The sequence below is a fragment of the Triticum aestivum genome, chromosome 3A, assembly GCF_018294505.1.
Source record: "Triticum aestivum cultivar Chinese Spring chromosome 3A, IWGSC CS RefSeq v2.1, whole genome shotgun sequence".
Classification (NCBI taxonomy): Eukaryota; Viridiplantae; Streptophyta; class Magnoliopsida; order Poales; family Poaceae; genus Triticum; species Triticum aestivum.
The window spans coordinates 136,582,382-136,598,587 of record NC_057800.1 but is presented as its reverse complement, the minus strand read 5'-3'; positions in this window follow the sequence as shown (position 1 = coordinate 136,598,587).

Below are 16,206 nucleotides of genomic sequence, written 5' to 3'. Positions count from 1 at the left end.
ATGCGTGGGGAGGTTTCTGCATGCATGCGTCACATCATGGTAAAGAGGCGGCTGCGCCTTCCCCATAAAAAGAGGGAGGCGTGGAGGCACAGCTCATTTACTGGATGGACTCAGATCGCAGTCTTCAAGGTGCCCACACCCCCCGATCACGGGGCAGGGAACGGTCGCCTCACCCGTCCTTTCGACCCTGCACGTTCGCCACGCGTCCTTCATGCAAGTGGCGGGCTGTGGAGGCGGGAAACCGGGCCGTCGCTGATTGGGGCAGCGGGTTGGACCTGATTCCCTGCGCCTCCACCGGCTGGATTGGCTGAGTGGGGCGGCCGAGTCTCGACCCGCCCTTTTATAAAGAGGGGGGAGGAGGGCGCCATCCCACATTCTTCAGTATCCATCCTCCTTCATCTTCGCTTCTTTCTTCCACCTGCCATGGTGAGAGGAGGTGCTGAGCCTTCTATGGTGGCGGTGAGGGTCGTTGCTCGTTAGCGGGTCCCTCCTTCCCACGAGCCCGTGGCGGTGGAGCCAGCCACAAGAGGAAGGGGGAGGGGGCGTGGCCGAGGTCGCCGTGGCGGTCGGGGGAGAGGGGGACGAGGTGGCGCGGCGGCCGTGCCTCCGCCAGTGGTGCCTCCCACGATGGAGGGTCACGTCGGGGACCGGCCCCGCGAGTTCTTCATCAGGCTGCGCCGACCACTGCATCGTCGTCTTCGTCTCCCCACCCCCTTTGAAGAGGAGATGGAGATCGATCCGCCCTAGACCTCAGGTTGCACATGAGGGGCTGCGGGACCGGCGGCACGCGGGTCGAAGTCGACTTTCCCGCTCCTCATGTCATGTATCTCCGTCGCGGATGGAAGACATTTGCCCGCATCCATAGCCTGACGGTGGGGATCGTCCTCTACTTCAAGTTAATGGAGGGCGGCTTGCTCTCCATCAAGGTCTTCGGAGACCTTGGAAATCGCCTGAAGTGCTGCGTGGAGAGATCCTCTGACGATGAAGATTCATCCTCAAGCAGGAGTGGCGAGGAGGACAACGACAGCGACGACGAGGGAGTCGAGCGGCAGGATGCCGACTCCGACTTCGACTGACCTTGCTGCCACTTCCTCGGCCACGCGCCCTACTGAGGGTCTTCCTTGCCAAGCTCTCCATCGGGAAGCTCCCCGTCATCTCCTTGGGCGGCTGGCGTAGGAGGGCCGGAGAAGGCGAAGAAGGCGGGTGGCGGCCATTAACTCAGAGTACGTGGGCACCGACGCCTTCGTCGCGTATTGCCAGCCTGCTGCCTCGTCTTCCAGCTCCTTTCCCGGCACCAAGATGTTCTCTTGGTGCCTTCTGTTCCTCGCACATCACCTAGGCGCCCCCTTTGTCGTCCGCTGTCTTGCTCCACCCTCTGAGGAGAGGGACAAGAAAGGGATTACTTGCACCTTATCTTTTTTTAGTTTGTAGGCCTGCGAGCACTCGTTAGATTTAAAACTTGTAATCCCCTTGCACATGTTTTTCTTTCCGTATGAACTGTACCTGTATGGGACGTTTTTAATGAAAAAGGATGCCTGCCAGGTTTTTTGTGCGTGAGCGAGGCCCATGCCAAGGAACGAGTCCTTATTATTTTTAAGATAAACATCGTTACCCGGCAACAGGCCTTGTCGTCCCCCCACTTCGGTCGACCATTCTCGCGCTCTTGGCGGAGGCAGGGGCGAAGTAGAGTTAGGCCCCTTGTTTATCTCCTCGCCACCGCGACTACTACCAAATTCCGACCCAGGAGGTAGCTCTCAGGTACAGGAAAGGGGGAGCACGGTGGTTTTGGGAACATAAATGAGGTTTCATATGTCCCAGTTCTATACGGAAACGCATAACAGGGGGATGAAAGACTTATCTGAATCCGCAGCTCCCGGCATCCCTGGCTTGCTGTGGTTGGATCCTTGTATCCTCATCCTCCGGCAACCTTGCCCTGCCGGGGCCGGAGCGCCGGCTCGTTGTCCTTTTCCCAAGCGGCTCAGCAGAAGTACCCTGCGAACCAAAGAGAACAGAAAGACGCACACTCGACCTCTAGGCCAGGGGTTAGTCGCCGCTAAGCACTATCAACCCTAACCGAGGGATAGACTTAACCTAGCATGCATGATATAACTTAGGGCGCCAGCGCTTCATGTATTTATGCTCAGGGTCTGTGCCTGGCTTTGTACAGAGGGTTACATGCCCTGCCGGCAAAGCTTGTACAAAAGGTGGCTTATGGGTAAAATTTGCGACGATGCTCGATGTTCCAGGAGTTGCTCACTAGGACAACATCTTCGGTCTCCAGGCGGACTGCGTCGAGCCTGGTGACTCGTATTACCCGATAAGGGCCTTCCCACAACTTGTTGGGATTCTTGGCCGACTGAACGTGCCGAAGAACAAGGTTGCCTTCCTCAAAGCTTCGGGCATGGACCTTGCGGCTATGGTAGTGGTGCAAGGCCTGCTGGTAGCGTGCTGCTCTCATAGCCGCCCGAAGACGATCTTCCTCAAGGAGCGTTGCGTCATCCTGCCGCAACTGCTCTTGCTCAAGCTCATCATAAGCGAGCACTCGAGGTGACCAGTATATGAGTTCCGTGGGGAGAACTGCTCCTGCCCCATATACTAGGGCAAAGGGTGTCTGGCCGGTGGCTCGATTTGGCATCGTCCTGATCGACCAAAGAACCGCCAGCAAATCATCAACCTAGCGCCTTCCGCTCTTGTGCAGCTTGTCAAAAGTCTTCTTTCTCAGGCCTCGCAACACTTCAGCATTTGCCCTCTCCGCTTGGTCGTTGCTCCGGGGGTGTGCCATGGAAGCAAAATAGAGCTTGCTGCCGAGGTCTTGAATGTATTGCATGAAGGTGTGGCTTGTGAACTGTGTGCCGTTATCGGTGATGACTCTATTTGGCACACCAAAACGGCAGACTAGTCCCTTGAAGAACTTGATGACTGACTGTGATGTTTCCTTCCTCACCGGTTCCACCTCAGGCCACTTTGTGAACTTGTCGATTACAACGTACAAGTACTCAAAGCCCCCGAAATCACGGGGGAAGGGGGCCAGTATGTTGAGCCCCCGTACCGAAAATGGCCAGGAGAGAGGGATTGTTTGAAGGGCTTGAGCTGGTTGATGAAGCTTCTTTGAATGGAACTGACACGCTTCACACTTGGTTACTAGTGTCGTTGCATCCTGGAGGGCGGTGGGCCAGAAGAAGCCTTCCCGGAATGCCTTGCCGGCAAGGGCCCTTGACCCTATGTGTGCCCCTACTTTTGTACACCGACAAAGAAAAATGGTATTTTGAATTATCATTCGGTCGTAGATTCCAAAATAAGCACAAGATCATCTATACTAATCACAAGCATAACATGAGAGTTTTAGCAATAAACACAATGCTTGGATGGCATATTTTCAACATTCCAATTAGATAGGTCATCATGCAAAGTAACAATTGGAATGTCTTGAAACAAATGATTTCCCAAATACAATTGCTAAGGAAACCATGGGGAAACCGCAAGGATGATATACGCAAACAAGTCCAGAGGATGCACACCAAAAAGGTGTTAACGTAATTGGGAACTTGTTGCAATAGCAAGCCACAAAGATATAAGGTAATCTAACGATATAAATTAGAGTGGCAATCCTCAATTGTTCACATTAACAAGGATTGTGATACACAAAAAGCATATCACTCCCCCATAATGTGAAAACCCATGTATTATACATAAGAGGCATATGAAATCGAACGAAAGGTAATCAATGGATGAGAATTTGAATTTCAAATGAACTTGTCATACCACATATTGACTAGATAATCTTGCACTATAAATACTAGGTGGTATCCCATATATATACACATTTTAGGTTTGTGATGTGCCGAGAGCATAACACTCCCCCATAATGTGATGATCCATTAATATCTCAAAAGAGCCCAAAAAGATGCAACTAAGATGTAAAGAAGGCTCGAGACTATACACACAAATACATGACGTGCATAGCAACCCACACATGCTAGATACATAAATCAAGCATACTATGAGGCACGACATATACGAGTTCATGCTAGTACAAAACCTAAACATGCAAGAGGCAGGTAACTTTCAATGTAGAATATATAAGTACAAGTTACCTCCTCGAGGAGCATTGGAATGAAAATTTTGATGATAATCCACTCGACTTGGCTGGGACCATGATAAATGTTGAGAATCATTTTTATTCATGAACTAACCAAGTCCCCAATGCCCTCCACACACCTATTGATCAAATTTGAGCTTGATGGTCCCCAACTAAGTTGGGTCCTAAGAAGTTAGTCATAATAGGCTTGGCAACTCAAATGGTATTATCCACTTCCAAACCCATTTGGACACCAACATACTTGGCCAAAAAATTGCCAACATTGTCCTTCCTAAGAGAATAATTATCACTGACAATTGGAGGCTTAGATATGTTACCATTGGGACATGACGAGGCTATGTGTCCCTTCTTACGGAAAATATAGCAACATGTACTCCCCCTTCTCTTCTTCTTTACTTTCTCAACTTGGGGAGCATTATCTCCATTAATCATGGGTAGAGGCCTTTATTCATCTCGTGATTGAACATGAGGCCACTTTCTTTGTTGCTTCACACTTGAAGCCTTCTTCTTCAATGGACAAGATCTCACATGGTTACCAACTTTCTTGCACTTGAAGCAAATAATATTGGCCAAATTCTTGACTTGATCTTGTCTCTTCATCATGTTATGGGACTTCTTATTGGAGATAAAGTCATGTCCACTTTTGTCTTATGGGTCTTTTTGGACACACAAGATAACATTACCACATTTTTCCAAGTCATTCTTCAAACTAGTGGCATGGGCCTTGAGCTCATTAATTTCCTCTACGTGGTAAGTTTCAACACTAGAAACAAGAGGACTAGTGGAACTAGAAACCTCATGGTTAGAGAAACAAGACCGGGTGAGAAATTCATCATGAGTGGTAATAATATGAGAGGTGGATGAATTGCAAGGATTAGCACATGGAATAAAGCATTTAGAGTAGATGTGTTAATGTTCACATGAGACTCACGAGATTTTACCTCGGTGACCATAGCCTCATGAACTAACTTTAGCTTACTATAAGAGACTAAAAGACCCTCATGAGTGCCCGAGAGATTTTCATGACTTTCTTCCAATTTCCCATAATGCTTGTTAGCAAAGCAAGTTGAGCACATAGATCAACATTCTCCTTCAAAATTGATGCTTCACATGAAACCGAGTTAGTAGCACAAACAACATTATCAATATGAGAGGAGCAAGTAGAAATTAGAGACTTGTCATGAGTTGATTGAAGCTCCTCATGAGACTTAGAGAGTTTTATGATCTCTCCCTTGACACTATTGCATTCAAGTAGAATGAGCTCAAAATCCTCTTTAAGTTTACAATGAGTAACTTTAATCTCTTCTTTTGAAGACCTCAAGTCACTAAGCGTTTCATGAGCCTTAGCAAGTTCATGTTCAAGTTGTTCACTTTTAGGTTGCTCATTAAGAAATAAATCATTACGTTTTTCAAAGCAAGCAAGAACATCTTGGAACCTTTTGTAAGTATTATTCTTAGCTCTATGGAGTGTTTTCCCAATCTCATAGAGATTTTGAGTTAAGTCATCATCATCATCCTCATTACAACTATCATCATGATCACTAAGATAAGATGATACCTCATCATTACCTCTTGCCATGAGGCACATGTGAACCAAAGGGGTTGATGATCATTCTTTTGGAGAAGAGAGTTCTTCATCAATCAAGCGTTCCTCATCTTTCTTGATTTCCTCTACATGGTTAGTCATAGAACAACTAGAGGAAACCAAAGCATTTCAATCATGGAAACACGAGAGAGAAAACATATCATCACAAAATATTTCTTCACTCACCATGTCATTACCTTGTGGCACACCACATGTTGGTGAAGTGGAAGATGTGGAATTGTCTAAGTAATCGGAGGTGGAAGCAATAGAAAGCTCTTCGTGGTATAAAAATGTGGAGAGCTCCTCCATTAACTCCTCCCAAAGACGATTATCTTCATCAAGATTGGACCCACCATATATTTCGTCAAGTTTAGTCCAAGCCTCATGAGCTGACTTACAATCTGAGATTGACTTAAACACTTCAAAGGTTATAGTTTGATGAATGGCAAGAGAAACCTCACAATCAAGAAGCATATGCTTGATAGATGGATATGGACCACCCTTTGCAATAGAAATCCCTACAAGAACAATTCGCAAATCATTTGGACCCATGGCCCGAAAGCGGCAAAGCAAGTGAATTCTCCATAAGTGATAATTTGTGCCATCTAAATCAAAGGTGTCATTGTGTAGTAAATCACTAGTCGACATCGATACTCTCTAGGTGGTAAAGCCTAATAAGGAGAGACCTAGCTCTGATACCAATTGAAAGGACCACGATGTCGCCTAGAGGGGGTGAATAGGCGTTTTTAAAAACGTATATGGATTTGGCTTTATCCTAATGTGGAAATAAAGTAAGCGGATACTTTTCAAGAACAAACCCTAAATATACTAGGCTCAATTAAGTGCACCAACAACTTAATGTAAATGAGGTGAGCACAACAAGGATACTAACAAGAACAAGTAAGTTACACAAACTTACTTGAGCAATGTCACAAGATATGTAAGTGTATGACACAAGTTAGCAATTCACTAAACACAAGATATATCAATAGTAGCAAGTATGAATTGCGGGATAGAAAGTGTAGGCCTAAATAATCTCTTCAAGGAAATAGCCAACACAATATAATGAGGACAACAATATATAGTGAATGCAAGGTCAAGAGACCAAAGTAAACCACAAGTAAGGAGATAGGGTAAGGGATAACAAAAGCCACGGAGACGAGGATGTATCCCGAAGTTCACTTACTTGGAGGGAAGCTAGTCACCGATTGGAGAGGTGGATGTTACCATGAAGGCACACCAATGCCACGAAGGATCACCCTATTCTCCTTGAGATATCACCACGAAGGCGATTCCCAACCACTAGTGGTAGACCTTGAGGCGGCCTCCAAACATTCACGAACATTTCGGGGGACAAATCACAAGTTGATTCCTCACCGGAGCACTCCTACCGGCTAGGACTCTCCAACCTCTAAGAGTAACAAGATCAATGGGGAAATGATCAAGACTTGCTCAAATCACAAATTTCTTTTGTCAAAAGGGAGAGGAGGAGTGGGTTGAAAGTGCGTTATATCGACTAGAGGGGGGTGAATAGGCGATTTTTATGAATTCTTCAATGAGGAATTTGCGGGTGAGGAAATTCCTTAGCGAAGAACTACTTGCAGCGGAATAAGTACTCAAAAGTAAACATAACAGAACACAAGCATGGTCATCATGATGAAATGAAGACGAGCACAGAGTACAGAAAGCTTAAACACAGGATAACATAGGATGAAGACAAACAGACTAAAGAAATTGAACTGAGGAAATTGAGAAAGTCTTCAGTTAAAGTCTTCAAACACAGATAAGAACAAGTGCACAAAATAGTTATGAGGAAATGGAAGAGTTGAGGAAATAGAACCAGTACACTTGGTGAAGACAATGATTTGGTAGACCAGTTCCAACTGTTGTCTCAGTTGTACGTCTGGTTGGAGCGGATAGGTATTTAAACCTGAGGACACACAGTCCCGGACACACAGTCCTCACCGTATTCTACTTGAGCTAAGGTCACACAGACCTCTCCCAATCACTCGTGGTAAGTCTTCAGGTGACTTCCAAACCTTCACAGACTTGTTCACTTGGCGATCCACAATTCTTCTTGGATGCTCTAGACCATGACGCCTAATTGTCTGGAAGAAGCACAGTCTTTAAAGGTAACAAGCGTCGGATCCATGCAGGATCAATCTCTTCAGTGATGCTCAATCACTTTGGATTTGTAGGTGTTTGGGTTTGGGTTTTCCTCACTTGATGATTTTCTCTCAAAGTCCTCAGAGGATGGGATGTTCTCAAATGACAAGTGTCAGTTTTTCTCGGAGCAGCCAACCAGCTAGTGGTTGTAGGGGGCGGCTATTTATAGCCTAGGGAGCAGCCCGACATGATAAGACATAAATGCCCTTCAATGATATGACCGTTAGGTGGGTAGATATTTTGGGACAGCTGGCACAAGGCACAACAACGGTCGGAAATTTGAGTATTAAATTCCTCAGGGCTATCATGTTCCTCACTGTGTAGGCAATCCACACTGGCAAATTCCTAACTCCTTAGTCAGAACAAATTCCTCAGAGACCAGAAGAACTTCGTCTCTGTCACTGAAGAATATGACTGAACGGTATGAGATTTCCAATGGCTTCACTCGAAGGGATTGGTAGGTGTAGGATTTTCAGTTGAGCATCACATGGAAATTTTTCCTTAGTATTTCCTCGACCCCCTTTAACAGTACGGTGTTTCCTATGACTCAAGAAAGAAAAAACGAAACTACAAAAACAAAAGTCTTCATGCTTCATGTCCCTCGAACGAATGCCAAGTCTTCAAGGTCACACCAATTTCTTCACTTTCAAAGTCTTCAGAAAGTCTTCAGAAATCCAAAGTCTTCAATCGAAGAACTTCATTTTTAGGGGTCGACTTTCTCTGTAAATATCAAACTCCTCATAGACTTATAGACACATTAGTCCCTTAACCTATAAGTCTTTAATACACCAAAATCACTAAGGGGCACTAGATGCATTTACAATCTCCCCCTTTTTGGTGATTGATGACAATATAGGTTAAGTTTTCAACGGGGATAATCATATGAAGTGTAAATACTGGTGAGGGAGTCCTGGATTAGGGGGTCTCCGGACAGCCGGACTATCTCCATTGGCCAGACTGTTAGACTATGAAGATACAAGATTGAAGACTTCGTCTCGTGTCCGGATGGGACTCTACTTGGCGTGGAAGGCAAGCTAGACAATAAGAATATGGATATCTCCTCCTTTGTAACCGACCTTGTGTAACCCTAACCATCTCCGGTGTCTATATAAACCGAAGGGTTTTAGTCCGTAGGACAACAATCACAACATACAATCATACCATAGGCTAGCTTCTAGGGTTTAGCCTCTCTGATATCGTGGTAGATCTACTCTTGTACTACCTATATCATCAATATTAATCAAGCAGGACGTAGGGTTTTACCTCCATCAAGAGGGCCCGAACCTGCGTAAAACATAGTGTCCCTTGCCTCCTGTTACCATCCAGCCTAGACGCACAGTTCGGGACTCCCTACCCGAGATCCGCCGGTTTTGACACCGACATTGGTGCTTTCATTGAGAGTTCCTCTGTGTTGTCGCCGTTAGGCTTGATGGCTCCTACTATCATCGATAGCGATGCAGTCCAGGGTGAGACTTTTCTCCCCGGAAAGATTTTCGTATTCGGCGGCTTTGCACTGCTAGCTAATTTGCTTGGCCATCTGGAGCAGATTGAAAGCTACGCCCCTGGCCATCAGTCAGATTTGGAAGTTTGAACTACACGGCCGACATCCGCGGAGACTTGATCTTCGACGGATTCGAGCCACAGCCGGGCACGCCACACTGTCGTGATGGGTATGACTTAGCTCTGCCGCCGAACAGTACCCTGGAGGCCGCGCCCGCATCAGCTTCGACCCTTAGTTCGGAGCCAACTACGCCAATCGAGGATGGGTGGTTAGACACCGCCTCAGGGGCTGCCGTCTCAACGGCGATCGAGCCGAACACCAGCATAATCCTCTGCGCAGCCCGTGACTCCAAGGTGCCAGACTCTTTTTCTGACTCCGAACCGCCCGCGCCCCTGCCAATCGAATCCGATTGGGTGCCGATCATGGAATTCACCGCCGCGGATATCTTTCAGCACTCGCCCTTCGGCGACATTCTGAATTCACTAAGGTCTCTCTCTCTTTGTTAGGAGAGCCCTGACTGGATCATGGCCAACAGGATTGGGATGCGGACGACGAAGAAATTCGACGCCCACCCACCACCCACTTCGTAGCCACTGACGATGATTTAACCGACATGCTCGACTTTGACTCCAAAGACATCGATGGTATGGATGACGATGTAGGAGACGAACATGAACCAGCGCCTAAAGGGCACTAGAAAGCCACCTCGTCATATGACATATACATGGTGGATACACCCAATGAAGGCAATGGCGACGAGATAGCGGAGGATGACCCCTCTAAGAAGCAACCCAAGCGCCGACGCCAGCGGCGCCGCTCTAAGTCCCGCCAAAGCAAAAGTGGTGATACCGGCACAGGAGATAATAATACTCCGGATAGTGCCAAAGACAACAACAATCCCCTCCAGCAAGATTTAGAGGAGGAGGATGAAGGAGCCAGCTCTCCCGAGAGAGCGGCAGATGGAGAGGAGGAGGATGACAATTACATCCCCCCTCCAAAGACGAGGCAAGCCTTGGCGACGATGAATTCGCCGTCCCAGAGGATCCCATCGAACAAGAGCGCTTTAAGCGCCGGCTTATGGCCACGGCAAATAGCCTGAAGAAAAAGCAGCATCAGCTTCAAGCTGATCAAGATCTGCTAGCTGACAAATGGACTGAAGTCCTCGCGGCCGAGGAATATAAACTCGAGCGCCCCTCCAAGAGTTACCCAAGGCGCAGGTTACTACCCCGACTGGAGGAAGAAGCATATGATACGGCTAATCGGCCACCTCGTGGCCGCGATAGAGAGGCATTCCAGCCAAAAGCTCAGCCTCCACCCCAACGCCATTTAAAGAAAAAGGCATGGGGAGATACGCCAGATCTGCGAGACATATTGGAGGACAAGGCAAAGCATTCAAGATCGATCTGCGGATCACGAGGGCGCACCACTCTGCGAGACGACAAACGTCACGCTGGATACAAAAGCAAATCCGGCAGGGCCGAACACAGCGGGCAAGACCCATTCGAGTTGCGTCGCGATATAGCCCAATATGGAGGCGCCGCACACCCCTTATGCTTCACAGATGAAGTAATGGAACATCAATTCCCAAAAGGTTTCAAACCTGTAAATATTGAATCATACGACAACACAACAGATCCTGCAGTATGGATCGAGGACTTCCTCCTCCACATCCACATGGCACGCGGTGATGACTTACACGCCATCAAATGCCTCCCACTAAAGCTCAAAGGACCAGCGCGGCATTGGCTCAACAGCTTGCCAGCGGACTCCATTAGCTGTTGGGAAGATCTGGAAGCCGCATTCCTCGAAAAATTTCAGGGCACTTATGTGCGACCACCAAACGCCAATGATTTAAGTCACATAATTTTGCAGCCAGAAGAGTCGACCAGGCAATTCTGGACTCGGTTCCTTACAAAGAAAAATCAAATAGTCGACTGTCTGGATGCGAAAGCCTTAGCGGCTTTCAAACACAACATCTGAGACGAGTGGCTAGCCCGGCACCTTGGTCAGGAAAAGCCGAAATCTATGGCAGCTCTCACGACGCTCATGACCCGCTTTTGGGCGGGAGAAGACAGCTGGCTGGCTCACAGTAATAACATATCAAAGAACCATGGTACCTCAGACACCAAGGACGGCAATAGCAGGTCACGTCGCAACAAGCATAAGCGCCGCATTACCAGCGAAAATACTGAGGATACGGCAGTCAATGCTGGATTCAAAGGCTCTAAACCCGGTCAGCGGAAAAAGCCATTCAAACAAAGTACGCCGGGTCCGTCCAGCTTGGACCGTATACTCGATCGCTCGTGTCAAATACACGACACCCCAGACAAGCCAGCCAATCACACTAACAGGGATTGTTGGGTGTTCAAGCAGGCCGGCAAGTTAATTGCCGAAAACAAGGACAAGGGGCCGCATAGCAATGACAAGGAGGAACCCCGGCAGCCGCACACTGGAGGACAGAAGAGGTTTCCCCCGCAAGTGCGGACGGTGAACCCTTGGTCCTCCTGTCCAATCACCTTCGATCGCAGGGACCACCCCACTAGTATCCGTCATGGCGGATTTGCCGCACTGGTCCTAGACCCAATCTTCGATGGATTTCACCTCACTCGAGTCCTTATGGATGGCGGCAGCAGCCTGAACCTGCTTTATCAGGACACAGTGCGCAAAATGGGTATAGACCCCTCAAGGATCAAACCCACAAAAACGACCTTTAAGGGCGTCATTCCAAGCGTAGAGGCCCATTGCACAGGCTCAATTACACTGGAAGTGGTCTTAGGATCCCCGAATAACATCCGAAGCGAAGAGTTAATCTTCGATATAGTCCCGTTCCGCAGTGGTTATCACGCGCTGCTCGGGTGAACCGCATTTGCTAGATTCAATGCGGTACCGCATTATGCATACCTCAAGCTCAAGATGCCAGGACCTCGCGGAGTTATTACAGTCAATGGAAACACAGAGCACTCTCTCCGAACAGAGGAGCACACCGCGGCCCTCGCAGCAGAAGCGCAAAGTAGCCTTTCAAGGCAATCAACCAGTTCGGCGTTTCAAAGCCCAGACACCTTCAAGCGCGCTTGGGGAAATCGGCAAATAGACCGCCTGGCGCGGTCTGAGCTCGCGTAGCAATACGGCAACCACCCCAATCCCAGCCCAGCGGCGAAGCTCGTGCCGCGCGTACAAAACTACGCATTAAAAATACCATGGGCACAGGTGGGAAGGGGGCACAACTGCGGCACGCCCCAAGACGCAGCCAAAACCGCACTAGGGGCTTCCCGTTTGGTTATTTTTCTTTTTCTTTCAGGACCTTAATCTCTGGAAACACTGTCCGGCGGCACTATTGCCGAACACATGATGCAGCAACCAAGGAGGCAGACAACTACGCTATACCATGGAATTCCCAGGTTGATTTCAGTAACGAGCAAAATATTCGATTTCATATCATTCCTCAGCTTGCCCTTGGGAGGGACATAGTCCTACTCTTTGCTTATCGCACTATCTGTATCACTCTGCTTCAACGCAATTTTTCAATAAACAATGCATGACATTACGACTATTATTGCATTCTTGTTGTATATATATATATATATATATATATATATATATATATATATATATATATATCTACGTGTTCACTAATGACGCCTTGCAACCGTACAATTTGGTACGGCCAATAAACCAGGGGCTTACGTATGCCACAATGCGGTGTGAAAAGTCCGAACACTTTCACAAGTGCGGCACCCCAAACTTATAGCATTATATGCATCAGCTCCGAATCATGTCTTTGGTCAAATGTTGGGTTTGCCTGGCTCCTATGTTTTGGTACCTTACGTTCCGCTCTATCGGCTAAGGTAGCGCTAGGAGAACTACTGCGATTGTGCCCCGGTTCTGCCGGGCTGAGCACCTCAGTAGAGAAAGCTAAAACTGACTGTCATGATAAGGCGAGAGACTGGTCACTATTCGACAAGGTTTTTTGAGTCCCTAAAGACTTATGCCGCTTAGGGCAAGGGGCCGGCCCTGTCTGGCTTACAGGCGTGTATCGCGCCCCGAATTCGGCCTTCCGAATACCAGGGGCTTCGCCGAAATTTAAAATTATAGAATTCTATGGCTAAGTGAGAGTGATAAAGCATTATTAGTCCGGTTGCCTTGTTCGTTGTGCTGAGCCCCTCCCTCAAAGGACCCAAACATGGGAACAAGAGTGCTTAGGTTTATCCCGAACATCGCAGCACTCGTGGCATGGGGGCAGAAGCCGAGGACTAGCCATCTCTTAGATTGGATAAACAGCCAAACAGAAGGTAATATTTTAAATTCCAACAAGCGTTGCATAGCGCATATGAAACAAGTTTTCATACATACAGGATAAAACGAGCAAGTCTCATTCAAATATTACATCTTTTGAGCACTCATCCGCGATAAGACGGGCACCCGGCAGAACACCCTCATAGTACATCTCGGGGTGGCGGTGCTCCTTGCCCTCCAGCGGCCCCTCCTTGATCAGCTTCACAGCATCCAGCTTGACCCACTGCATTTTTACACGGGCGAAAGCCCGGCGTGCACCTTCAATGCAGACGGATCGCTTGACGACCTCCAGCCGTGGGCAGGCATCCACAAGCCGACTCACCTGGCCGAAGAAGTTGTTCGAAAGGGCGTCGCCTGGCCACAGCCGGACTATAAAGCCCTTCATGGCCTGATAGGCCGCCTTATGTAGCTCGACCATCTGCTTCAGCTGGTCGCTCATCGGCACCGGATGTTCGGCCTCAGCATACTGAGACCAGAACAGCTTCTCCGTCGAGCTTCCGTCCTCGACCTCATATGCTCCTGAAGAGCTCCGGATCCGAGGCCTTCTGTGCCTCGGCCTTGGCACTCTTTGCGCTCTCACGGGCCACGGCAAGCTCAGACTCTCGAGTCTTCAAGTCAAGCTCCAACGCCTCGTGCTTCGTCACGAGAGCCTGGAGCTCTTGTTGCACCTCGCCCACCCGAGCCTCGTGCTTCTCTCGCTCGGTGCGCTCCTTGGCCGTTGTATCTTCGGCCTTGGTCAGCGGTTGCTTCGGGGTTGCCACCTCAGTTGTGGCCCATGGAAAACATACAATGATCCTGTCATTTTGAATCGCGTCCTTTTTTATATACATATCTATAGACGGGGTATTACTTACCCTTGTTCTCCTCGAGCTGCCTCTTGGCAAGGCCGAGCTCCTTCTTGGACCCCTTGAGGTCCTGCTTCAGCACGACGACCTCCGCAGTCAGTGCGGCGGACGCCAGCAGCGAAGCCTGCATACGCATATCGACATACTTATGTTAGACTCCTGCGGTATTATTTGATCCTCTGTTCGGTTTTTCTTTTTAAACACCGAACAAAGCATCAGGGGCGACTGTCTATGCGGTAATATTTCTACTACATTTTAAAACACTTACCTCGAAGCCTATTAGAAGGCTGGCACAGGCTTCAGTCAATCCGCTCTTGGCGGACTGAACCTTCTGGATGACCGCACTCATGATAGTGCGGTGCTCCTCGTTGATGGAAGCACTGCGAAGCGCTTCCAGTAGATTGCCCGGCGCCTCTGGATGGACAGAGGTCACCGGCACATGCGTCTTGCTCCTCTTAGAAGGAGACTGCCTGCCCGAGCCTGGAACTGCTGGAGGGTCCGGCACGGTGTTGGGCTGAGGGCCGAACTCGGAGCTCTCGGGGGCCCCGTCCCCTCAGCTCCCGGAGTCCGGAAGGTCGCCTTGAGGCGCCTCCGGGACTGTCTCCCCTCGATCCGGTGCCTCTTGAGACAACACCTCGGCATCATCGGCAGGATGAGTGGAGGTGGCGGTCGGGACTGGATCGCTATCCATGTCCGACGAGCCCAGGGAGCCATCCGATGATACCTCGATATTGGCCCAGGGCGGCCTGCATAATTATGTTCGGCGATTAAGGAAAGAAGTGCGACAATGGAATCCAATTAGTTACTCTGGTATCCGAATACTTACAATCTCCCCGGGGGCTTGACCCTGGGCAACCAATCGTCTTCGCCTTCGTTGGCGGCGGTGGAACTGTCCGGAAGGAGAGTCCTTCCCTTCTTGGACCCTCCGGCCTCCCCGATTGGGCGGCCTTCCTTTTCTTGTCTCTCCCAGTCGGTGGGGGAGCATCTTCTTCTTCTTCTTCATCGTCTTCGGGGGAGGAGTGCGCCGTAGAGTCATCGGACGGTGAGTCCGACGACGCCTGGCGTCGGGAACTCTTTCGAGCTCCCTTGGGCTTCTTGGTCTTCTCCGGCACCTTGTAAGGGGCCGGAGTCAACATCTTCGCCAAAAGAGCATCAGCGGGGCCTTCGGGCAAAGGAGCTGGACAGTCGATCTGTCCGGCCATCTTCTGCCAGTCTTGTCAAAGGTACGGGAGTTTAGATCCCGCATAAAGTCAATCTATATAAAAGATGATTATCCTGTGAAAGGTAAAGCAGCTTACCGCACTGGCTTGGTGCTTCGCACTGAATCCACGATCCTCGGTAATAGGGGGATGTCCCTCGGCACTTTTGAACAGCACCCTCCAGGCGTCTTCATGAGTCGTGTCGAAGAGCCTGTTCAGAGTTCCATGCTGCGCCGGATTGAATTCCCACAAGGTGAACTCCCATTGTTGGCACGGCAGTATCCGGCGGATGAGCATGACCTGGACTATGTTGACAAGCTTGAGCTTCTTGTCCAACATGTTTTAAATACATGTTGGACTCCGGTCAGCTCCTTCGAACTACCCTAGGACAGGCCCTTCTCTTTCCAGGTGGTGAGCCGCGTGGGGATGCCAGATCGGAACTCGGGGGCCACTGCCCATGCGGGGTCGCGTGGCTTGGTGATATAGAACCACCCGATTGCCACCCCTTTATGGTTTCC